General features: G+C 38.1%; 1 protein-coding gene across 3 annotated transcripts in view; it reads left to right on the top strand.

Moving 5' to 3' along the window:
* FAM160A1 (family with sequence similarity 160 member A1) overlaps positions 1–22847 on the top strand; it is a 94528-nt gene that overhangs the window by 10986 nt on the left and 60695 nt on the right. For 2 of the 3 annotated variants that reach the window (XM_030449580.1, XM_030449581.1), the window contains one exon: positions 3697–3825. The exons of the other annotated variant lie outside the window; for it this stretch is intronic. The gene's annotated coding sequence lies outside the window, so the exon portion shown is untranslated. The remainder of the gene's footprint in view (positions 1–3696; positions 3826–22847) is intronic. 3 annotated transcript variants of the gene reach the window in all.

Below are 22847 nucleotides of genomic sequence, written 5' to 3'. Positions count from 1 at the left end.
ATGAAGGTTACTACTGTGGATTGACTATTTTTTTGTTCTAAAACTTTAATGCCCTAATCACACTGATTTTAGAAATTCTGGCTATCCAGGTAATGTAGGCTTTTATATATATTTATTTATATATATGATATTCATATGATTTTAAATTATTTTTTTAATATATATTTGGTTCCATTTTTCTTCAGCAGTTCTTCCACCACTTCGTATTTTCCTCATTTGGCTCAGTTTTCAGAAATGAGAAGGCAGAAATGTTTTGAGTTCTCTCTCCCTATGCTCCCACTTCTCCCCCTACTTATTTTTTACCTGATGTGTGGTGTTTCTTGCTTTTTTTGCAGAGCAGCCTATTTGATGCAAAAGCAAAATACTTGTTCTCCCCAAAACGTGTTACGTAAGGCAAGACTGTGCTTGGTTTTTTTCAGTGCCTAGAAAGAGATCCCAGTGTCAGTGCTTCAGGGTTCTCTGGAGATAAGGATGTGTTATTTTCTACCTGGCAATACTAAATTTTTTCTGCAGATGAATGAGAGCTGGTAGCAAGTACACACTGGTGTTACTGTGCGATTACTATGACTCTCCTGGGCCACAAGTTCAGGAAGCTCTCTGTTTAATTATAATTGTGTTGCTTTAATTTAATTGTTTGTTGCTTTGGTTTGTGTTTTTTTGTTTTTGTTTGGTTTTGGGTTTTTTTAATTAGAAAGAAAGACCAGCAACAAAAACAAACCACCAAACTAAGGTGATTGGAAACTGGAATTTCTTTGTATTCAAGTGGTTTTGTATGTTAGACTGAGTCTTTTAGTGCCCTCTAACCTAAGGTGTGCACCTATATTTTTTTTATTTCCTTGTTTGTTCTAAATGAGTTGGAAAGCTAAAGGCACTTAGCTTCTGGAAAGCTAACATAGCTTTATGTTAATGTTTCAGATCCAGATTTTTCTAACATATGTGTGATCAGAGAGTCTTTCCATGTTTTGAGTTGCTTCTCTTTAAGACTGCAGAATAATTGTGGATCATAGAGAAAAAAGGCTTTTTTAGACTACAAACAGACCTTTGTGCTTTTCTTTACTGTCTCAGTAGTATTAACAAAGATTCATTAGTTGGTCTTGGAGCACTTTGAAGATGAAATACTGAATATTTTAGGATAATATAACACCACTTTTAAATATTTCTAATATTTTTAAAGTATATAATGGAAAACATGCACTAGCCAGATCAAAAATGGGATTGTTCCTCTTATGACTGTTCTTCATTGACTATGGTTTCAGTCTCTTATATCAATTCTCAGTTTCATGCTTGTGATTCTAGGTAAGAAATGTTCTTTAGGTTGAAGCATGCTTGAATCCTTCAAACAAATGTGCCAAGAGGGTCATCATCCCTCCTCACCTCACCCTTAATTCTGATCGGTTGAGGCTCTCCAGGGGTGCTTCTTCCAACTTCCTTTTCTACATCTTCTGGAAACAATGATTTCTTGGGGTTGCCTTGTGTGCTAGACTGTGGGTGGAAAGGACATAGAACTCTTGGAGTAAGTCCAGAGGAGGGCTATGATCAGAGGGCTGGAGCACCTCTCCCCTGAAGACAGGCTGGGAGAGTTGGGATTGTTCATCCTGGAAAAGAGAAGGCTCCAAGGAGACCTTAGAGCAGCCTTCAAGTATCTGAAGGGGGCTACAGGAAAGCTGGGGAGGAGGGGCTCTTGTAAGAACAAGTAACAATAGGACAAGGGGTAATGGTTTTAACCTGAAGAGGGGAGATTTAACTAATCAAACATATTATCTTCTTGTGACCAGGTGTAATGGATGTGTGAAGCAGACAGGAGGGGAGTTAATGTTAACTACAAGTTATGGAGAAATCTCCTCCCTTTAGAGTCCCTGCTCAGAATTAGTTTGGGTAATAAGAAAATATATGAAAAGTCATGGTTTAGTGAGCTAGCATTTTGTGGACAGTATTTTACTATTTCCATCATGCTGCACACATCCTCAGGCTCTGGAAACCAGCTAGTAGTAACAAAGGCCATTCAGAATTACAGAATGTTGTCAGATAAAAGACTGTGGGTAAAAAAAAATCTTATGGATTTTTATCTCTAGTGAGCTATGCAAAGTAGTAACTATCTGGAGTGAAAAATAACACCCAACAAAATTTTTCCTCTTGCAGAATTAAAAAAATAAAGTGATTGATACATACTATTTAAAGGGTATTTCACAAAAATTAAACACCAACCCTTATTTAATAATATTTTCTGTATCAATCTGGTTCCAAGCTGATGTTAAGTATATATTTTCTTCTCTGTTTAGAAGCACATATTTAGGCTTTAGTAGGACTGCATTAAAGGCACTGGCAGGAAATGTTTTACAGATGATTTGGAGAATATAGAGATGCACATATATATATATTACACTGGTATAATTTCACTTGAGAATATTGGCTAGTTTTTCAGACTGTCTCTTTGTTTTAATACACGGGAAAACGATGCTAAAAGACTTATGACATTTCTAGCAACCTCTGTGAATGAAGTTGTTATAATCATCCCTAAAATCCAAGAGTATTAAATGGCAAGGGTTTTCTTGGATCATCTAGTCAAGCTTGTGCAGAAACTGTGTTGTATTTGTCACCTGTAAACTGGTAGTGTTTTTCCATAACGTCTTAATTTCAGGGTGTTTTTGTTCATGCTACTTTGATGGGAGAGCTATAAAAAAGGTGGTTTAAACTCTGAGTTCTTGGCCAAAACTATGTTGATGCAAAATAATAATTTTTTCCCTTGGTGTATTTACCTTTTAAACTTTTGCATAATGCCTTTCAGCACACTGAAAACTATTTCAAAATTTTACCTCCTTGCTTATGAGACAGAAAAACTGACAGCCTCCCTGTTTTGAATTAATTTGTGTAGTCTGGTGGAATTTCTGCCAGACAGGTTAGCAGGATGTCTGTAAAATCAATTTTGAATGCTAAGCACTGTGTAAATGAATAAACACCCTTTTCATACTTGCATGTTTGTATGTGTGCAGCCTTGTTACATGTCAAATATAAATTTAATATAGACGAGTCCAGTGTTGACAGAAAGGTGTGGATTTCTGCTTTGCTTCTGCATGTGTTTAGATTAACAAAATGTTGTTATGATGCATTTCCTGTCTGAAAATTGAGTTTTATAATTAGCTTTTTGATAGCATAACCAGCTTTAGGATACGTGTCGCATCACTTTTTTCTGCTTTTGTGTTTTATTTCTGTGTTGTTTTTTTTTCTTCTGCCAGTGATTACTTTTTAGGTAAAACAGTTTCTTAATTGCCCCAAACATATTCAGTGTGTGATGCACAAGTGTTTTTGAGGTGCAAATATTTCTGGGTTGCAGCAGTGAACAGAAGGCAGAAAGGAAGGGAGGTGAGGATTGTTTCTGCAGTGATGTGGGCTCACAGCTAATGATAGCTTTGGTCTTTTCGAGGGATTCTCATAAAGTTAATGGTGGAAGGCCTGGAAGCTCTTGTCTGTGGGGATGTGTTTTATACTGTGGAATATACTTGGCTAATGCTTCTCTTGCATATTTGAGATTTTGTGATCTTGTTCTCTTTAAGATGGTTTGTTGTTTGGTCTTTTTCCCCCACCAGCTGTGAATGTTAAGTTGCCAAATTTCATTCAAGTGTTGGGCAGCTCCTTTCTGTTAGATCAGAGAATGATAATTTTTACTTTTCTGCTTTCTCTGCCTTTCCTTGTTTGTAGTGGAAAGTGGAATGCTGCTGAAAGGTGTCAGCTGAAGCAACTTCAGATCTAGATAGTTCACCAATTCGAACAGCTGCCAGAGCAAATTGCATCTTGCTGACCTGTTGACATGCTTTAACTGCAGGAAGAGTAAGTGTGTGTGTTTGTATTTGTGTGCAATAGGTAATTCACAGTAGAAGTTTGCTGAACCATTTGCTCTCTGTTGTGAATGCAGGGTTTGCAGTATGTCACCTGGCCTCTGAAAAGTGGCCTTGAGACTTCAGTCTTATTTCAAATATCTAATAGAGGCTCTAGAAGCACGGAGCTGCATTTAGATACCCTGTGCTCTGCTGCACTCTGTCAATGGTGTTTCAGTTCCCTTCTGATTCACACTGATAACAGTTTACTCTGCAGAGTTGGATAATATTCCTGTGGAAACCACAGGAACTGCTTACATGTAAAATTAATATATGACAATTATCAAGTGCAGTTTAGCTGTCTCTTAGTGCCCTCTAACTTCTGGAAACCATAGTATGTGACCTAAATGCCTGGTAAGTTTGTTATAAACTACCTGTGGCACACTGATGAAAACACCTAAGACTGTATACTAGGATTTTCTTGAGTTGGTAAGGCTCCTATTTCTTTTTTGTTTTTTTTTGTTTTTGTTTCAGAATATCTCCATGTTGTTTATATTATGGGATATGAAATAGTTGAAAAGCCTATCCTATCATGTGAAGAAGAATGTACATTTTCTTCTCTTCTGTCTCTAGAAGAGGAAAGATCCATCTTCTCTATCTGTGCTTAAAAATTGAGCACAGAAACTTCAGAAATCCTTTCACAACAAAAACTAAGTAAGTAGTAGAGTCTCCTAGACTTTGGTTTGTTGTTGGATCATCTTACTTTATCTTACTCTGCAGTGAAACTAGTCAGCCAGCAGATGGAAATTCAGATAAATCTCTTCCCTGACCTGATCTACAAGCATGAGTATCATTTGGTTCTTGATGCAACATTGTGGTCCTGCCTTTTTGTATTAGATAAGCAGTTTTATGTGGTGAAAAGGGCTGAAAAGTTACAAGAGAAGCTTATTTTCAGGTTGCAAAAGGGTCTGATGAAAGAGCATTAAAGGGGGGTGTGGCCTTCATAGCTTGAATGTTTCATAGAAGAGTTGGCATTCCATGAGGAAATGTTAATTGCAAGACTGACACAAGGAAGCTGTGTGCGTAAGAGAAATCAAAGTTAGCTTGTAGGAGGGAGCCTGAAGTGTAGGTGTAAAATGAGACTGGGATTAGTACAGACAGGCCTGAAATCTGACAGTATGGTTTGTAGAGTTGTGTTGGTTACATCAGGTAGACCATTCATACCATAATTTATTTACCATAAGTAATATAACATTAGAAAGGTGACCATATATGAAACGATTTATGTTAATCTGTTATTTTTTTGTATACCAGGTGTTCTTTGAAACTGATTAGAAAAATTAGGAAGAGCTGGTAGGTAATAACCAAGTAGTAACTATTGGGTGAGCTCTTGTACATTGTTTGGTACTTTGAAACTCCAAGCATTTGCTGTATGAAGATGAACACCATCTTTCAGCACCCTTTCACGTAGCATGTGTCTGGTCTTATTGTCCCCTGTAATGCTACCTATTTAATGTTATTGTTTCCACTGTTTGAAGGCATTAATTGGCAGCTCTTTTTGTAAACCTGTTTTATTGAATGCAAATCATTTAAATGTTTCTGAATGTGAAGGCTTGTCTAGAAGCTCATCTAGAAGGCTGTTTGTCCAGAAGAATGAGATGGCACTGCATCCAAAATTGAATGAGTGTCAACCTTTACATGTTCTGAGCTACAGCTAATCCATGGTTCTGTGGCTGTATGGAAGCAGCTTTGATTGCCAAAGTGATTATTTTTCAGTCTGATGCTGTAGGTGAGAGTTGTTCTTCAGATGGCTTCTTGTGTTAGAATTTATTATCTTCTGCAGTAAGAGCACATCTGTTTATTTCTCCTGATAAAAACCAAAAGAACAGCAACTGTTAGTATGAACTGCAGTGCAATGTCATCCCATATCTGAATTAACACAGTGATGTGAAGTCTTTCTTCAGTTCTCACTAATTTCTGCTCCATGTTAGTTCAAGTCATCTGTTACATTACTGTGTTTGAGTTTCCTTTAGTTTAGCTAACAATAGTAATGAAAAAAATTCTGATTACTTAATGTGAGAGATTGAGTATCTAGCTTAGATTTATTAAACTTATCTGCTGATTAAGGCTTTACTACTAGTTGGTACTAGAGTTGATTTGTTACTTTTTTTTGTAATGCATTTGAGATAATATGTTCCCATATATTTTTGTTTCCAATTAAAATTTTCCAAGGAAAGATTTCCTAGATTCAGGTTGGAATTTCACAGTGAAAAAGACACAAAATGGGTAAAATCCCTCATTTGAAAGTCATTTAGTTTGTATTCAAGATCTTAACTTTCAGCTAAGTTCTGAAATTCTTCCTGGGTTGGTTGTGTGTGTGTATGTGTTGGTTTTTGGTGGTGTGTTAGGGTTTTGTTTCCTGGTGAAGGATTTTTTTTGTTTTGACTTTGTTCAGAGTATAAAAAAAAAAAAAGAGAGAGAGAGAGAAACTGTGAAGACTCAGACTTGTGGGGAAGACGTATCATTTAGTAGTGAGAGTTTGATCTTAGGAACCATCTACTAAAAATGTGGTTACTCTGTTATCTGAAATTAATATTGTAAGGGAAGACCCTGTTCTTCTGATGTAGGTAATTTTTAAACTGCCTTGAGCTTCACAAAATGTTAATAGAAAAGTGCTATTACACGATATAGATTTTACTCTTTCATAGGAAAAGTTTCAGGCTACTTGGCACAGCCTTCTTAGGAGCCAATGATATGCTATAAATAATTTAAATAGTTCTTATTTCTAATCTTTTATCACTATATACTAGCATATGAATTTGCTCTTCCCATGATGATGAGGGATAGATCTATAAAAGATGCATCTGCCTGGCAGTTTGGAGAAGTATAAAGGCAGATGCAATGCTTGAGTAATAGGTAAGACACTTGGATCTTTCTTAGCTTAAGATAAACAAGGAAAAAAACTTGTATATATATCTCATAATGTGGACTATTCATTGCAGAGTTTCAGGGTGTGTCATAAAGAATGTTTTGTCCAACCATCATGTCTCATTTCTCAGGGCTTGTGTTTTGAGTCTAATTAGATAAGGGCATATTTTGCCCTAAAGAATTAAACACAGTGCAGGGAAGTAAACAGTAGGTACAGGTTAATAGGAGAGGCCACTGGCATGATGAAACAGAAAAATAAGCCTAGTTTTAGTATTATAGTGACAGCTTTTTTTCTTAACTTTGGTCCCATTGAAATAAAAATAGTGGGTATCTTTCCAGAACTGGCTTCACCTTAGTACTAAATCAGTGTAAATAGTGCTTGGTAGCAGCTCCATGGAACCTATGGGGACTTGTGACTATTCTGAATAAAGAGATTTGGTAAGTTCACTGTTAGAAATTATGGAATTTTATGTTAGTCTTAAAAATAGCAAAAGAAAAAAAAACAAACCCAAAAAGTTACTATGATTTCCATAGTTAAAGTGAGCATTACCAACATAGTGTTTTTATGTTGATATGAAAAGTCAAATAAAACTCATATCAAATAAAACTGGAGAACAAAATCTCTGAGGATAAAATTCTCAGCTGACAGGATGTTCTTCTGTGTATCCTTGTTCTTCACATCACACCATTTTTTAAGAGAAAGGGGTATTTTCAGGTAAAGCTGGCTTAATCTTTCCAGGTGTGGAATAATTTTTTTTAAATTGTACATTATTATTTAAAAACATATACTTGGAAAGGAGGTTGTAGTGAGACAGTTGCTGGCCTCTTCTTCCTGGTGACAAGTGGCAGGACAAAAGGAAATGGGGTCAAGCTCTGCCAGGGGAGGTTCAGGTTGGAAATTAAAACAAATTTATTCACGAAAAGAGTGGTTAAAGGTTGGAACAGGTGGTGGAGGCACCATCCCTGGAGGTGTTTAAAAGATGGGCAGGTGAGGTGCTACAGGGGATGGCTTAGTGGTTAGGGGTCGTAGGGCAGATAACTGGACTTGATGACCTCAGAGATCTTTTCCAACCTTGATGATTCTGTGATTCTAAAGGAAAGAGCTGTGAATATATAGGCCTGTGAGAATTGCTTGAATTGGCAAGCTAAATGTAAGCTTGTTCATTAGATCTTGGTTTTGTTTCTGCAGTCTGAGAATAACCCCAGAATGACTGAACAGACACCAGAAAAACACCAGAGAAAACTTTCAATAGGTCTTGTGAGAAAAACTTCTCATTAATCCAGCAAGCAACAGAGATAATGATGTTTGATTCATTTGCTGAATATGGAGCAGTGGGGCCTGGTGAGGGTTTCCAAGTTGTTCCTTACAGCAGGAAATGATGGGTTTATGGCTCTTGAGAGGAGGTGGCAGGAGCCTGGGGGGAGTAGCACAGAAGCTGAAGTTCCTGCTGACCATGTCTCAGAAATGCTGTTCTGACCTAAAACCAGAGAGGACTTCGTGTGACATTCAGCATGTTTTCCTTTGGCTGGATTTGGGTTCCATCCTACAGGCTGTGCTGATGCCTGTGACTGAAATGAGAACTGAAGAGCATCTCTGTGGGCCAAAAACCCACTCAGCACAGTGGTGTTTCCCAGTGGCATCTGTATGGGGCAGAATATGTGCACAGTATTATCTCTGGCCCAGTGCAGACCATGGGTATATTTGCTCAAAAGCAGCAGTCTTTCTGTTCTCTAACTTTGATGGCTTTTTCTTTCATGAATTTAATTAATTGCTTCTAAAACTAATGTATGCTTTTAGTACCTGCTGTGGCCTGTACCAGTGGGTTCCATGGTTTGTGTCACAAATTAACACTTGTGCTGGAACAGAGATGGGAGAGATCCAGAGGGAGGAGAATGTAGCATGTGTTGCAGGTGGTTTTTTTTAAAGGACTCTGCCTTAATGTATGTTTCAGGGCTGCAAATGTACATAATCATTTATCTCCTTGCATTCCTGAGAAATTGTTTAAAGTCTGGCTTGCTAAAAATAGAATTGGATTAATGAAAGAGTAATCTATCACATACTTCAAGTGTACTGTTGGGCTTTTTGAAGTAGTGCATGTGGTCTTAATTGCATCTTAAGTTGAATGTTGTGAAATTTAAATTGAATGTTATTTTTATAGTAAGTGTTTTAAAACAAAACCTTGGATGCTGTAAGTATAGCATTATTGACAAGGAATTTTGGAGAAACATTTTACTACCCAGATTAGATTAATGAGGTTTGCTGGCAGTGCTTGAGGGAAGAAATGAAGGAATTGACTGGGTAGTAAATTAACTGATTCCATTGCCATGTGTGCTCAGGTTTACAATATGCAAACTAAGCAAAGTGCTTGTTTCATCCTGCTTTTTAAAATTTTTTTTCCCCTCTCTTCTGGCAGGAATGAAAAGGGAAGGGAAAGTCTCTGCCTTCTGGCTGTGGCACAGAGCCTGTGAATGACAGTGTTGAATGTCTGTTTTGGCTGAACCTTTTAGTAGGGGGAAACTTTTTGACTACCCTGCTGCAGGGGGAGGCCAACCCAAAACAATATTGAAACTTTGAACCAAAGTCTGTGTTCTCATAGGTAAAATTGTGGTAACTCATTGACTTCATTGGTGCTTCTCTGGGATTCACTGTACCAACATCTGAACTTGTACAGTGCAAGGAATGTGTAAATACTCTGTTTCAATGCAGAACAGTTGCTGTTTGTCAGTTTAATCACTTTACAATTCGATCTGATTGCTTTGAGGCTGTTTGTGGTCCTTTAGGTATAAAAAGAGATAGTAAAAAATAACTTGGTTAGTACCACTTAATATTGATTTTCTTCAATAGCATTTCTCTCCCTTCATAGCTATTTTTCACACTTAATGGCCTACCCAGTTATACTGAGAAGACAGATAGCAACATTATTAAAAAAATCTAACCCTGCAACTCTATCTCAGGATGTTGATAGTTTATCATTCCGAGTTTTGCTGTTTTTTTTTTTTTCAAGTCCTAATGAGCTTTGTTTGAGTTGAGAGTTTGTTCTTTCTGTGCTGAAACTGCATTGCTGATCTGTAGAATATTGTATGTTCTCAAGTGGCCTATGCAAAATATGCTTTCTACACACTAGCAGCAGAGAAATTTTGTTGTAGGATATGCTGGAGAAGGAGCCTTCATTTTAGCCTCATGAATTAATTGTTTAGGTATACCCTTGAGCAATGAGCTGCAACTAACAAAATTAATCTTTAAAAGAGGCTGTGGTAACAAAGCTTTCACCTGTGAATTCAGTATTCAGTAACTTTAAAATTTATCATACAATACAGTCTTTAAAGATCTAATTACTTATCTTCTCATTTAAGAAACAGACTCATAAAACACTTGGACAGTTATCTGATTCTGTGGGTGATTCTAGTGAGTAAGTAGCCTACAATATGATACTAGGGAAAAAGAATTTTTGGACTGATAATTAACTGTTTTGGAAATATCATAGTATCTCCAGTGAATGTAAGAGAACCTAAAAACCCTAGAGTTTGATCCGTTTATGAAGGGTTATAAATTGTGATAGCAGATGGGGGACTTAACCTAGGAAATGTTTCAGTTCTAAGCCCTGTGAAGGTCATGACATGGGGAAAAAGCTTTCAAAAGACAAAATAATTGAAATACTTCTGTTCTGAAAATAGAAATGTGAGCATAACTTTTTGCTGTTCATGTAGGGCAAGACAGAAACTTTATTTTGCTGTAATTAAGGAAGTAACAGTAGGTTTCATCCCAATTTATCAAAAAAGTGTTATGCCTGGGAGGAACAACTTATTTTCCAATTTCTCCCCTTAGTTTAAGGCTGTAACATTAGCAGTCTGTTTTCCCTTTCAAAACTGTCAAACTACTCAGTAAGTGTGGTTTAAGGTGGGAGCTAAAGTTTTTTTACTTGAGTCATGGTGGGTGCATTCTGGAATTGGTTTCCCCCATTCCAAGAGTCTTGGAGAATGGAATATAATAGAGAAGGAAATTACTGTATCCTCTATTACTTTTCTTTGTAGCCAGGTAGGAAGAGGCACAGTCCTACTCTTAGTTTCCGGATTGGGTGAGGTGCAAAAGAATCTGCTGGCCTCTGAGGGTCATATTCAGCTTGGAATGACCATTTGCCAAATGCAGAGTTGGAGGTTTAATCTTGGGGAAATTAACCAGGAAAGCAATCTTTGAGAAATGAGAGCTCTTCTAGTTCCAGATGAGGAAAAGATGTGAAAACTTTAGTGTAAGAAAACAAGGAATTCTGATTAATTTATTTGCAAAAAGAGATACATTTCCAGAAATGTTTTGACTAGTGATCATGTTTGGTGTGGCAAACAAGTTTTTGTCCAGTTCTGTTTATGTTTCATGTTATGTCCATACATCTTTACATCTTTGTGTCCCTTCCCATGGCACAGCAGACCAGGGGATATTCTTGCTGCATTAGAAAGGAAGATGTAGCAATGTGAGTGTCAGTTTCTTCTCCCAGAATCATAGAATCATAGAATTGGCTGGGTTGGAAGGGACCTCAGAGATCGAGTCCAACCCTTGAACCACCGTTGCGGTTGCTAGACCATGGCACTGAGTGCCACATCCAGTCTCTTTTTAAATATCTCCAGGGATGGAGAATCCACTACTTCCCTGGGCAGCCCATTCCAATGCCTGATCACCCTCTCGGTAAAGAAATTCTTTCTAATGTCCAACCTAAACTTCCCCTGGCACAACTTAAGACCGTGCCCTCTTGTCTTGTTGAAAGTCATTTTGCAAAAGAGCCCAACCCCCCCCTGGCTGCACCCTCCTTTCAGGGAGTTGTAGAGAGCGATGAGGTCTCCCCTGAGCTGCCTCTTCTTTAGGCTGAACAACCCCAGCTCTCTCAGCCTCTCCTCATAGGGTCTGTGCTCGAGTCCCTTCACCAGCCTGGTTGCCCTCCTTTGGACCTGCTCCAGGACCTCGATATCCTTCCTGAACTGAGGGGCCCAGAACTGGACACAGGACTCAAGCTGTGGCCTCACCAGGGCTGAGTACAGGGGCAGAATCCCTTCCCTGGACCTGCTGGCCACACTGTTCCTGATACAGGCCAGGATGCCATTGGCCTTCTTAGCCACCTGGGCACACTGCTGGCTCATGTTCAGCTTCCTGTCAATCCAGACTCCCAGGTCCCTTTTTGCCTGGCTGCTCTCCAGCCACTCTCTCCCAAGGTAACAAGCAATAGGACAAGAGGAGTCTCAAGTTGTTCCAGGGGAGGTTTAGATTGGATTTTAAGAAAAATTTCTTCACTGAAACTGGTGTCAAGCATTTGGAACAGGCTGCTCAGAGAAGTGGTCAAGTCACCATCATTGGAGTTATTTAAATGATGTGTGGATGTGGGGCTTTGGGACATGGTGTAGTGGTATTAGGTTATAAGTTGGACTTCAGGATCTTACAGATCTCTTCCAAAAAAAAAAAATGATTATGATTTGCTCAGTTTTGAATAAGGTAAAAGTATCCAGTGTCTCCTGACCTTGTGAACATTTTTAAATGCTTGCTGCTAGTAAGTTGGAAATCTTATAACACTAGTTCAGAAGAACTAACATATCATTAAGTACTGTCTTGTTAACCAAGGGATTGACAGAAAATCTTTAGAAGGTTAAATGAAAGTTGGGGATTAATTCCACGAGCAGCAGAACTGGTCGAGTCTATCAAAAGTTTAAGCTGAACAGAGCCTTTTCACTCTTCTGTTTTGACTCTTGATATAGCTGTTGCTACGCTGACTTGCTTTGTGAACTGAACAGGAAATTGTCCTAAGGTTATCTGATGGTTTGGTGAACTCAATCGCCTCAGGAGTGACCAAGAGCACTTCCATGCATAACATAAATGTGCTATAGATATGATGCAAGGGACAGAACCTCATTCTCTTCTGAATTTTGAACTGTTCTACTGGATCATACCATCTTTTGGAACTACATTTTTAGTGAAAATAATAACAGGAACTCTCTTAATAACTGTTTTGTCCTAGAAGAATAAAACTGAGATTAAGACTAATACGTAATCTTTGAGCACTAAAATTTGTAGCCTAGAGTCACAGAAATTTAGGAGTTGGAAGGGACCTTGAAAGATCATTGAGTCCAACCCCCCTTTCCAGAGCAGGGTCACCTACAGAAGGTCACATAGGGATGTGTCCAGGTGGGTTTTCGCCAGAAAAGAAGACTCCACACCCGCCCTGGGCAGCCTATGCCAGTGCTCTGCTACCCTCACAGTGAAAAAGTTTTTCCTCTTGTTTATATGGAACCTCCTATGCTCAAGTTTATACCCTCTTGTACCCTTTATTGCCTCTTGTCCTGTCATTGTACATAACTGAGAAGAGCCTGGCACCATCCTCCTGGCTCTCTCCCTTTACATATTTATAAACATTAATGAGCTCACCCCTCATTCTCCTCTTCTCCAAGCTGCAGAGCCCCAGCCCCCTCAGCCTTTCCTCATAAGAGAGATGTTCCCCTCCCTTCATCATCTTGGAGGCTCAGTGCTGGACTTTTTAGAACAGTTCCCTGTCCTTCTGGAACTGAGAAGCCCGGAAAAAAACACAAAATCTTTGTTGTCTCTTAAATCTTAAGACTGTGTGACTGGAGTCTGTCTTCCTCCCACTGGTGTAAATCTACCTTAATTTCATGGAAGGTCAACGTAGCATGCAGCTGGAATGAAAAATTCAGTCTGTTTAATGAGACCCAGTTGAAGAAATCAGTGAGACAAACTAAGATGAATGAACATGTAGGAAGCAACTACAGTAGAAGAGAATAATCTGCTGCATTTTGAGACAAATAAACAAGGAGGAAGGGTAGTAAAAAAGTGGTTGTACAGAATAAGCCATTCACCTAGAGCTGGGTGCCCAGCAATTTGGGAGATGAAGCTATGGTGCTATTGCATTGCTCTCCTAAAAGAAACTGGAAAAACTGGTCTGGTGCTTTTGAAAGGCAAGGCAGCAGCTGAATTAGTATCATGAATGACTCTGTTGAGAATTTCTCACTTGTCCTGAAACTTGAACGGGAAAAACAAACAAAAATAATCCAACAAGCCCAGAACAGATTTACTGATTACTTTTAATGAATGCTTTGTTTTTTCTCTTAGAATGGCAGTATTTTGATTGTCTGCATGATTATTTTTCAGACACTATCCAAAATGACCTGAACTGGTATTAGGGTAGTGTGTATTATATCTCCATCATCTAAAATGCAGACAAGGGAGGTCATGTAAGTGCATCTGTTCTACATGTTTAAAAGTATGTGTTCTTTTTTTTTTTTTTCAGAAGGTAATGACTACCATGTTAGTAGTTGTAAGGTAACCGAGCTCGTGTGTGTTCTGTCACCATGTTCTGTTTTTTGCTGTGTCACCACAAGCTTCCAAAAGTTCATAGATGTTCATAAACAGTATGGACTTTGCATCTAATTGAGATTAGATGCTGGGTACTTCTGGGGGAGGACATAGCCCCCCAGATCCCTTCTGTCAAACTACAGAATTTATGTATTGTGTGTGTTTTCTTTCACAGACTTTTTTTACAACCTGCATGGTATACCTTCTTTCTTGAGCCTCTTAATAACGAATGCTACAGTAGTGTGCAAAAGCTGTAAACATCTCATGATATAGAATAATTGTCTTTAAATTATCTGCAAGGGAGCAGCTGGAACAACTGATCCCTGTGAGTGGGATTCCCACTTAACGAAGTTAGAAGATGAGTGTGAAGAAGATGCCACAATCTTCCCTCCCCTCAGCAGGCTAACAGTCTGAACAGGGAGTGTCAGGATAGGATGCTACTTGCTCAAGTGACCACAAGACAACTTTTGTGCTTCCAAATTGCTGCCTATGTGGATGTTCAGCATTTTATACAAGTGGTAGCCCAAACTATCAGCTTCCAATCACCCCCTTTTTACAGGAGACTAATATTCACATTTTCCATTTCCTAGAGTGTTCAGGCAAGAATCAGTTGCAGGCCTGTGTGTGAAGAAGTTTTGAAAGACTCTTCTGGGGAGTCAGGAGAGCAGTGGTTAGGAAAATGCACATCTGTTGCGGTTAATTTTTTTATATACTGCAAGTTTGACTCAGCATCTTTCCCCAATCCTGACTCAGTTCCTAGCAGAGGAGTGGTCACAGAAAAAATAATCTGTCCCTAGGGATATACTGTGTTTGTTGGCATATAGATAATTTTTTTCTTGATCATACAGTTATTTATAATTCAAGTACTCTTTAAAGCTTGTACTCTTGAGTGTCACTGGTTTTTAATCTATCATTCTGTTGCCAGTCATCTATCACAATCTGACTTCATGATTTATAGCGTGGAGGCATGATGCAAAGATTAAAAATATATCTGGTGCATATAGAAAGAAGAGATTTGATTTCCAGTATGATAAAAATAACTTCTGACTTACTATGCTTTTACTAACATTTCGGTGTGTTTCCTTTTTTTTTTTTTTCCTTTATTTATCAGTTATGGTAAGACAAATTGCACACAGCACATTCCATCTGTATCTGGGATTCAAGGACTTGTGCATTTTACTTTTCATTAAGCTGCATATACAATTCTGTCTTCTGGATAGTAGAAAATGAAAGGTGAAATTAAATGGCTACAGAATTTTAGAACTGAATAATTCCTAAAAAAAATTATGCAGTTACTTCAAGTGAAAAATTAGCAACCTACTGTTCTTGGCATTTTAATAAGGCATAGTAAAGTGGGCCCATGTCTATTTGTTGGGTTTTGTTTTGGTTTTTTCAGTCTGTTTAGGTTTGGTTTTTTTCCCCTCTCCTCCATGTTTAGGCATATAAAGTATCAAGGAAATAAATGGCATATTTATTGCATACGTGACTGGTCAGATTTTTTTAAAATAGCAAGATATCCGCATCTTAAGCTGCCTTTTTTATGTTCATGGTGTAGATAGTGAGAACTTCAAACTTTAGGCATGGCACTTCTGGGGTTTGAACATGAGTTTAGAAATACCTGTTCAGTAGATTCTGCCTCTGTCTGAAGCACACAGCAACCCAACTCCTAAATAGCAGCATGCATTGGCCCATGTATGTGGTTGTACAGACATGTTTTTTAACACTGTTGTACAGCCTATTAGAATAGGCTGATAAGTGTTTTATTCAATGCTAATAATAGAAGTCTACCTTTTGTTTACCTTCTATTGGTTTTCCTTATTTCTCCACATCGCTTTTTTTTTCTGGAAAAACAAACAAAAAGCACTTGCTTTTGTTTCCTTCAGTTCTGCTATTTCCATTTCCTTCCCTTTAATATGTCCTGATAAACAAAATACTGTTCTGCTGGAGTGATACTGGCACTGGAGGGAGAGATGACAGACGATTAAGTGGCCCTTGTCACCATCTTTCCTTTTTGTCTGCACTTCTCTCTAATTTTTCTTCCTTCTTGTTTTGTTATCTCATTTATTTCCGTAGCTCTTCTTCCTCTGTTAGCCATGGAAGGTGGTGCTTTTTGCTTCTAATTATTCTGAGCTGGGTAGTGACAACAAGTGAGAGCAAAAGATGGTAGCAATTACTTAGCTATATTAATTCTGCACTGTCTGAAGCACCTGTGGGAATACTGTCAATGAGAGCACAGCAGGCATCCAAATTGAGCACCTTGATACAAAACAATAATTATAATTTTTACTTATACCTTGTTTTGAGGGAGAGAGAAATAGAAATTATATGGAAGTATGATCAGAAAATAGAAGCTATTTATTAATAATTGCAAGCAATAAAGTCAACTTTCATTTAAAATGTGAAATGGCAGCAAAAAGTTAGTCCTGTTTGAGACCTGCCTTGGGTCATTCATCTTCTTTGGATATTTAAATTTGTTAGAAAATTATTTTACTGAAACAAAGAAAGCTTTAAAGATTATCATTAGCCAAGGAGAGACCTGATAGAAGTTTTGCATAATGTGAGTAGTTACTGTGAGAATGTGCTGTTCTAAACTTGATCAAACATTGTTTAAACTAGTCTTCTTAATAATCTAATGTTGGAGTAAAGAGGAGCCTTTTTGACTTCATGTAAGGCTTTCCATTGCTGGTGTGAAGGTGTCCATGGTGAAAAGGCCTCTCTTTTTCCATCTGAAAATTTAAGATACGTGCTGGCCCTTACTTCACTGAGCTCCCCGGTATTGTGCCATTCCAGTGCTCCTGGTGCCAACTGTGACTTTAGTCATGGAACTTGAAATCTTTATGGTTTGTTGTGTTTTGTGGTTTGGTTTGTTTTGTCCTGGGAAGGGAGGCCTAAAAAAAAATTTGATTTACTTCTGGCTAGTTTATTTATTTATACACCTCTTCTGATTTTACTTACTTTATTCTTATCACTCACTCAATGCCTTCCGCAATATGTCAGGTTTTCTGTAGGAGACCAGTTGACACCAAATGATTGAAAATATTATTCCAGATACATAAAACTCATGAGAAAATTGCCCTGAACACTGTTATAAATATTTTTTAAAAGTAGGAGAAATGCATAGATACAAGTAAATAATGACTTGAAAGAGAGGATCTCAGCTGTGTGCAGAGTATATCTGTATTAATCCTGTTTGATTCCAAACTGGAAGTTTCTGCCAGTTAGAGAACTTGGCAAATATGCTTTTACATTGTAGAGGCTGATGGAAGGAGAAAAGGATATAGGTCATTGCATTGAGGATTTGTTTAAGTTCTTGTGGAGTGGTAAGTGGAAAAATACTCTGTTCCTTTTAAAGTCCTGGGCTTGAGCTGATAATGCTAAGCTTTGCTCTACTTCTTCAGTTTCCCTGCTATATATAAAAGCAGCTGCCAGTGTGAGAGAGGCTACTGGCTAAGCCAGCCCTTACAAGGGGCTCTCTTCCCATCCCAGCTGAGCAGGGCAGAATGTGGACAGAGTATTTCTGTGTTAGTAAAAATAAAAGCAGCTCCCACTCCCCAGCTATGATTACAGATTATTTGCTCTGGTTGTTTCCTGTGGCTTTTGATAAAGCAATTTGAATACTTAAGATGTTCTTCCAAGTTGCACTTAGCCAGATACCACCATACCTCAAAAATAAACAAAAAACTCAGTATCATCTCTTAATTTGGTTTTGTCTGAAGTGATTTGGTAGTTCTTTGGCAAAATGCTCTGCTGAACTAGGATTTTGGTACTTTCATGAAGATTAAGCAGTTGGATAACTAAGATATGGAAATGAGGATGAGAAATAGTTGAGTTTTGAGGTCTTCTCTGCCCGCTTACTCTGTCTTAAGATTTTGGATTCCAAACCACTAAGCAAAAAGTCTCTGGAGCTCCTCATGTTCAATGACTTTTTTAGCCTGCTTTGGCATGCCAGTACATCAGTGGATAAAACCAAACAGATTACAGATTGACCAAATATAGGCCAACCTTATGTCAATTAATGCATTTTCATACCAGGTGGAAGGTCTGGATATGATTATTTTCTCCAGACTGCTTGCTTTGTTGGGGCTGCACCTGCAAAGTGTGGAGTTGGCCTTGGTCCAGCAAGGCATTGAAACGTGTTCACTTCTTCAAGGCATGGTGGCTCTACCTCAGTTTGATAACTGGATTAAACATGTGGTTATCTATTCTCTATTGGCTTGCTAGGTTGCATGGCTTTGAAGTAGTTGGTGTTAAAAATGTGTCCCTTGAAAAACTGAGTTTGAAAGGGGGGCGTTGAAGGCTATATTCCACTTTAAGAAAGGGGAATCAAGTTACCATTAAACTAAACAGGACACATTGCATTTGGTGAGGCCTTGTATCAGAATAATACATGAGCAAGTAACAAAACACACCACAGGATTCTTGAATATGCTAAAAGTAAAAACATTAATGCAAGGTATTCTATTTGTACAGTCATTGATACTTCAGTGTTAACAAAACACCTTTGAGACAGTGACTGTAGCAATGAAAATTAGATGTTCTGCTGTTGCCTTCAATGCCAATTATGTCCTTGTTAGCTCACCTACTTGCTGCTTGTTAACATATGAAGCTGCAGTAGAGCTGTCATTCAGTTCCTGTATCTGCCTTAGACTGACTTTTAAATTCTACTGAGACAGGGGAATGGTGTATTTTGAATTTTCGTTTTTATGCTTGGGATACTTTCTGAGCTGTCCAAATGTGCAGCAGTTAGCCCAGCAGTGCCTGTGCCTGCATACACAAATGTAGTAGAGGACTTCTCTGTAGTGCTCTGCAGGCTTAAATTTGCCTTGCTAATACAGTACAGGTTTGGTCATACAGAAATTAAAATAGGGTGCAAATATGAGTTTTTAGCTATCCAGCTTAATTTACAATCATAGAATGGCTTTGGGTGGAACCTTAAAGGGACCTTAAAGATCATCTGGTTCCAACCCCCCTGCATGGGCAGGGACACCTCCCACTAGAGCAGGTTGTTCAAAGCCCCATTCAACCTGGCCTTGAACACTTTCAGGGATGAGGCATCTACAACCTCACTTCTCTGTTCCAGTGTCTTCCATTTACTTGTGGATGTGCATAATGGTTTTATTTACAATCTGGATGTAAAAATCCTTATAATAGGTCAGATTTTGTTGTAATACATAACATTTTATTTTTTAATTTTCATTTGAGCCATCTTTTGCACAGTAAGAGCATTTTGTTGTAATATCATCTTTTTAAATGCCAATTTTAATTGTTTGCTTGTCTTCTGACCCTGCTCCTCTCTGTAGGGAGTTCGTGCAGTAGTTGTATTTGATCACTGGTAAAGAAAGAAATCCTGCTTATTGTGCAATGTGCTTTATGTCTGGTTAAATAACTTCACAATTAATGTTGTGCAGATTTCTTGTAATCCATATTGACCATGCGTGTGTAAAGTCAACTCAACATGTCATCAGATTATCTGGGCTCTGGACTGAACACACTGTAGATCCAAACTCAGTTTAGGTATGTTGGAGCTGGCATGGCATGGCATGGCACAGCACTACAGACAGTACTGCATTGGTGTTTCCAAAGTTGGTTTGTTTCTGGTAATGGTGCAACCTGTACAGAACACACAGGACGTGTGTTCTGTGAATGGGAGGCATTGGGAAGCTCAGCACAGAGGTGTCTGTTCTGCTTGAAGTCAGCTCAGCTTCATCTTTGGTCATTACTGGTTCCTGTTCTGCTGTATATAAACTGATATCATGTACAGCTTGCTTAATCTTAGGTTTTGAGAAGATCTGTTGTAGCATAATATAGCACCATGCAAAAACATGCACTCAGTTTGGGAATAGTACCATATCTGATCTGTAAAGCACTTGTGTTGGAGCAAAGTGTTTGGCATTGCTGTTACTTGAATTGCTCTGCAGGAGACTGGGTCCATAAAATAATAACAGTGATAATAACATTAAGCCAATGGACTGTTGTTACTTTTTGGGTCCATCTACTCACTGTTGGCTTGAAAACTGGCTTTGTGTTTAGAATTAATTGTGGTTTATGTAGCAGGATTGACTTTCCCAGTGCTTTCAGTTTTAAGCTTGAAAGTTGAAAGCTGCAAGAGAAGATTCAGCCTAGGTGGAATTTAAGGTTAGTGTTTGGATACCTATCTTAATTGCTTAGTGTTTCTTATCTAGAATTGTCAAAGCCTTATCTTGGGTGCTTTAGCTGGTCACTCAATTGTCAGAGAGACATTTCAAGTGCTACTGCACATTTTAAATTACTCCTATGAACTGAGCAGACATCCCCAATGGCTCCATTGCAAATGTGCTTTAAGATGCTGAATACTTAAAGAGGAATTTGTATTTCCAGCTTGCACTTCATTAGCAAGGTGATTTGTAACATGTAAATGCAATTGATATCTCTGCCTAGAATTTGGAGGCTTTGCAAAATTCTATTCCTAGCTGCTCATTATCCCACTTGTAGTCAGTTGCTTTTCCTCAGTTTGTATTTCAGCAGCCCTATTGGCAGCATTCACCTTTCACAGACTAAGATAATTCTTTAAAACCAGCAGACATTCTGCTAGACTCATGATTTCAATCAGGATACTGAATGATCCTCAATGAAAGAGGGTTGTTGTCAAAATCTTTTGGAAGATGTGAATGCTTATGGATGTCAGTTCATTTTTTTGGAGGTCTTCACCACACCTGTGTTCTCTAGTACCAGTATTTGAAGCACCCCTCAGTTGTCTGAATATTGGGAAGCTGTCTCTATAGTTATGGCTGGCTTTTTTTGGATGCTTTTGTCTTTCTGTAGTTGTATTCATAGTTTTCAGAATTCTGTATTGATCCTACATTATATTTCAATACTACTGCTTCAGAGAAGTGGACAGAACATAGAAGCAGAGATACCCTATTTGTGTATTGTTTCCATAGTAGAGAACTGTCAGCTTGCAGTTTTGTTGTTGGTTGGTATTGTATTGGTGATGGTGGTTTGTTTTTTTTTTAACATTCTTTTTTAAAATCATTCAACTTCCTTAACATCTCTTGACTTGTTATGGCAATCTTGCAAATCAAGCTCCTGCAATACATTTAGGATAGCAAGATGCTTGGCTAAAATTATTAATAACAGAAATGCTGATAGTCTAGTTAGTATTGGAAGATGCTTTTGTTAATTCAAAGTGCCAAATTCTACCTGTTCAACTGTAAGAGTTGTCAGGGAGTCAGGAAAACTGTAAGCAGAGATTAGTACAATATGATACATCCCTAGCTATAGTTCTGTCTACTCTTGGATACAAGAAGTCACTAGATAACTGCATGACTTTCACTGAAAAAAAAAAAAAATCTCCATTTTTAGAAGTGGTTCCTGTGGGAGATTCCAGTAGAAGATATTTGAGATGACAAACAGAATGAAGCAGATTGTCAACAGCATATTTCAAAATTATGATTTTACTAGTGTCATCTTCCAAAGATAATGGAATGAAAAATTTGTGGTTTTGTTTTGGTGGTGTTTGTTTTTTTTTTTTTATTAATTATTGGTTTGTTGGTTTTTGTCATTGTTTTTCTAATCCTCTATCTGGAAAAGAGGAAGTTTGTGTTAGTTTGGTGTGGGGAACCTTCATTTTACTGCAGAAATAAGACTAAGATGGTGAACTGAAGGAAAGATTGAGGATGAAGGATTAAGAGAGGGTATCTTCCATGTGGCAGTGAGGTATACAGTGTCACTCATTGTTTGAACAAGTTAGAAACAATAAATCAGGTGTGTGACATTGTCTTACAGTATAGAATGTATTCTGAAGTTCTAAAATACTTAACAGAGAGTGGGACAGTAATCTGGATTTTATCAAGTTTGCTGTTCTCCATACTTTCCTGATGTTCTTCTGCAGAGGGTTAGGTCAGTTCTTGAATAATTCCTAACTAAAATAATTTGATTAAGACAAGCAGACCCCTGTTATTTAAGCAGCAGTCTCTCTGGAGAACAGCTTAATCCAAACAAAGTAACATTTTAGAAATCTGGTCTTTGTTATGGTAATCTGCTGTTTTGGGGTTAGATTTGGCTATTGGTAGTATATAAAAATGTCTTTCAGACTTCATGGCATTTCTATACAGTTGAATAATAATGCAAGCATAAGAGTGAAAAAGGGTGTATGCCAGACTTATTTTCCATAAAAATTCAGTAGAAGAAATTATTTAAAGCTTTCTCTTGCACAGAAATTCTGTAAATTGAGCCTAATTAAAGAGATCAGAGAGAACATGAGTTGGCTAGAGCTGGGCAGGGTTGGTTTTGGGCCTGGGTCTTTGTGTAGTGACTCTTAGGTTTCCTCTTGGTTGTTTTGAGTTCAAAGAGAGATGTGAAAAAGTGTGATTTGTGTCCAACAAAAAGGAGCTACAGCTGCCAAAAAGAAGAAATCCATCTGGTTTCAAGAACTGACCTGAGCTGTGCCTTCGTTTTCTTGACCTGGCACTGATTTTGGCTGTTGCACAGGATGAAGGCAAAACAGTAAAATACTCTTACTGCAGGAGGTGCTTGGTGTTTCCAAACTGCTTTAATTCAGGTTGAGCACAGTGACTTTAACACAAACTACTCAGTTCCTTGCCATCATCTACCACTTGGAGGACATGGCAGGGCTGTCACTCAGAATATCACACCTCTCTCCTGGCTGTGCATGTGTTCAGTGTTGAAGAACAACAGATTTCTGAGTGTGTCATAGCTTGTTGTGAATATTTCATGTGCACAATGTCCACTAATCCCACGATGCAGAATCGTGTTTTGGGAAT

The sequence above is a fragment of the Calypte anna genome, chromosome 4A (assembly GCF_003957555.1).
Source record: "Calypte anna isolate BGI_N300 chromosome 4A, bCalAnn1_v1.p, whole genome shotgun sequence".
In the NCBI taxonomy this organism is placed as follows: Eukaryota; Metazoa; Chordata; class Aves; order Apodiformes; family Trochilidae; genus Calypte; species Calypte anna.
Note: the sequence above shows the minus strand (reverse complement) of the source record. Positions and strands in the feature narration are given on the sequence as shown.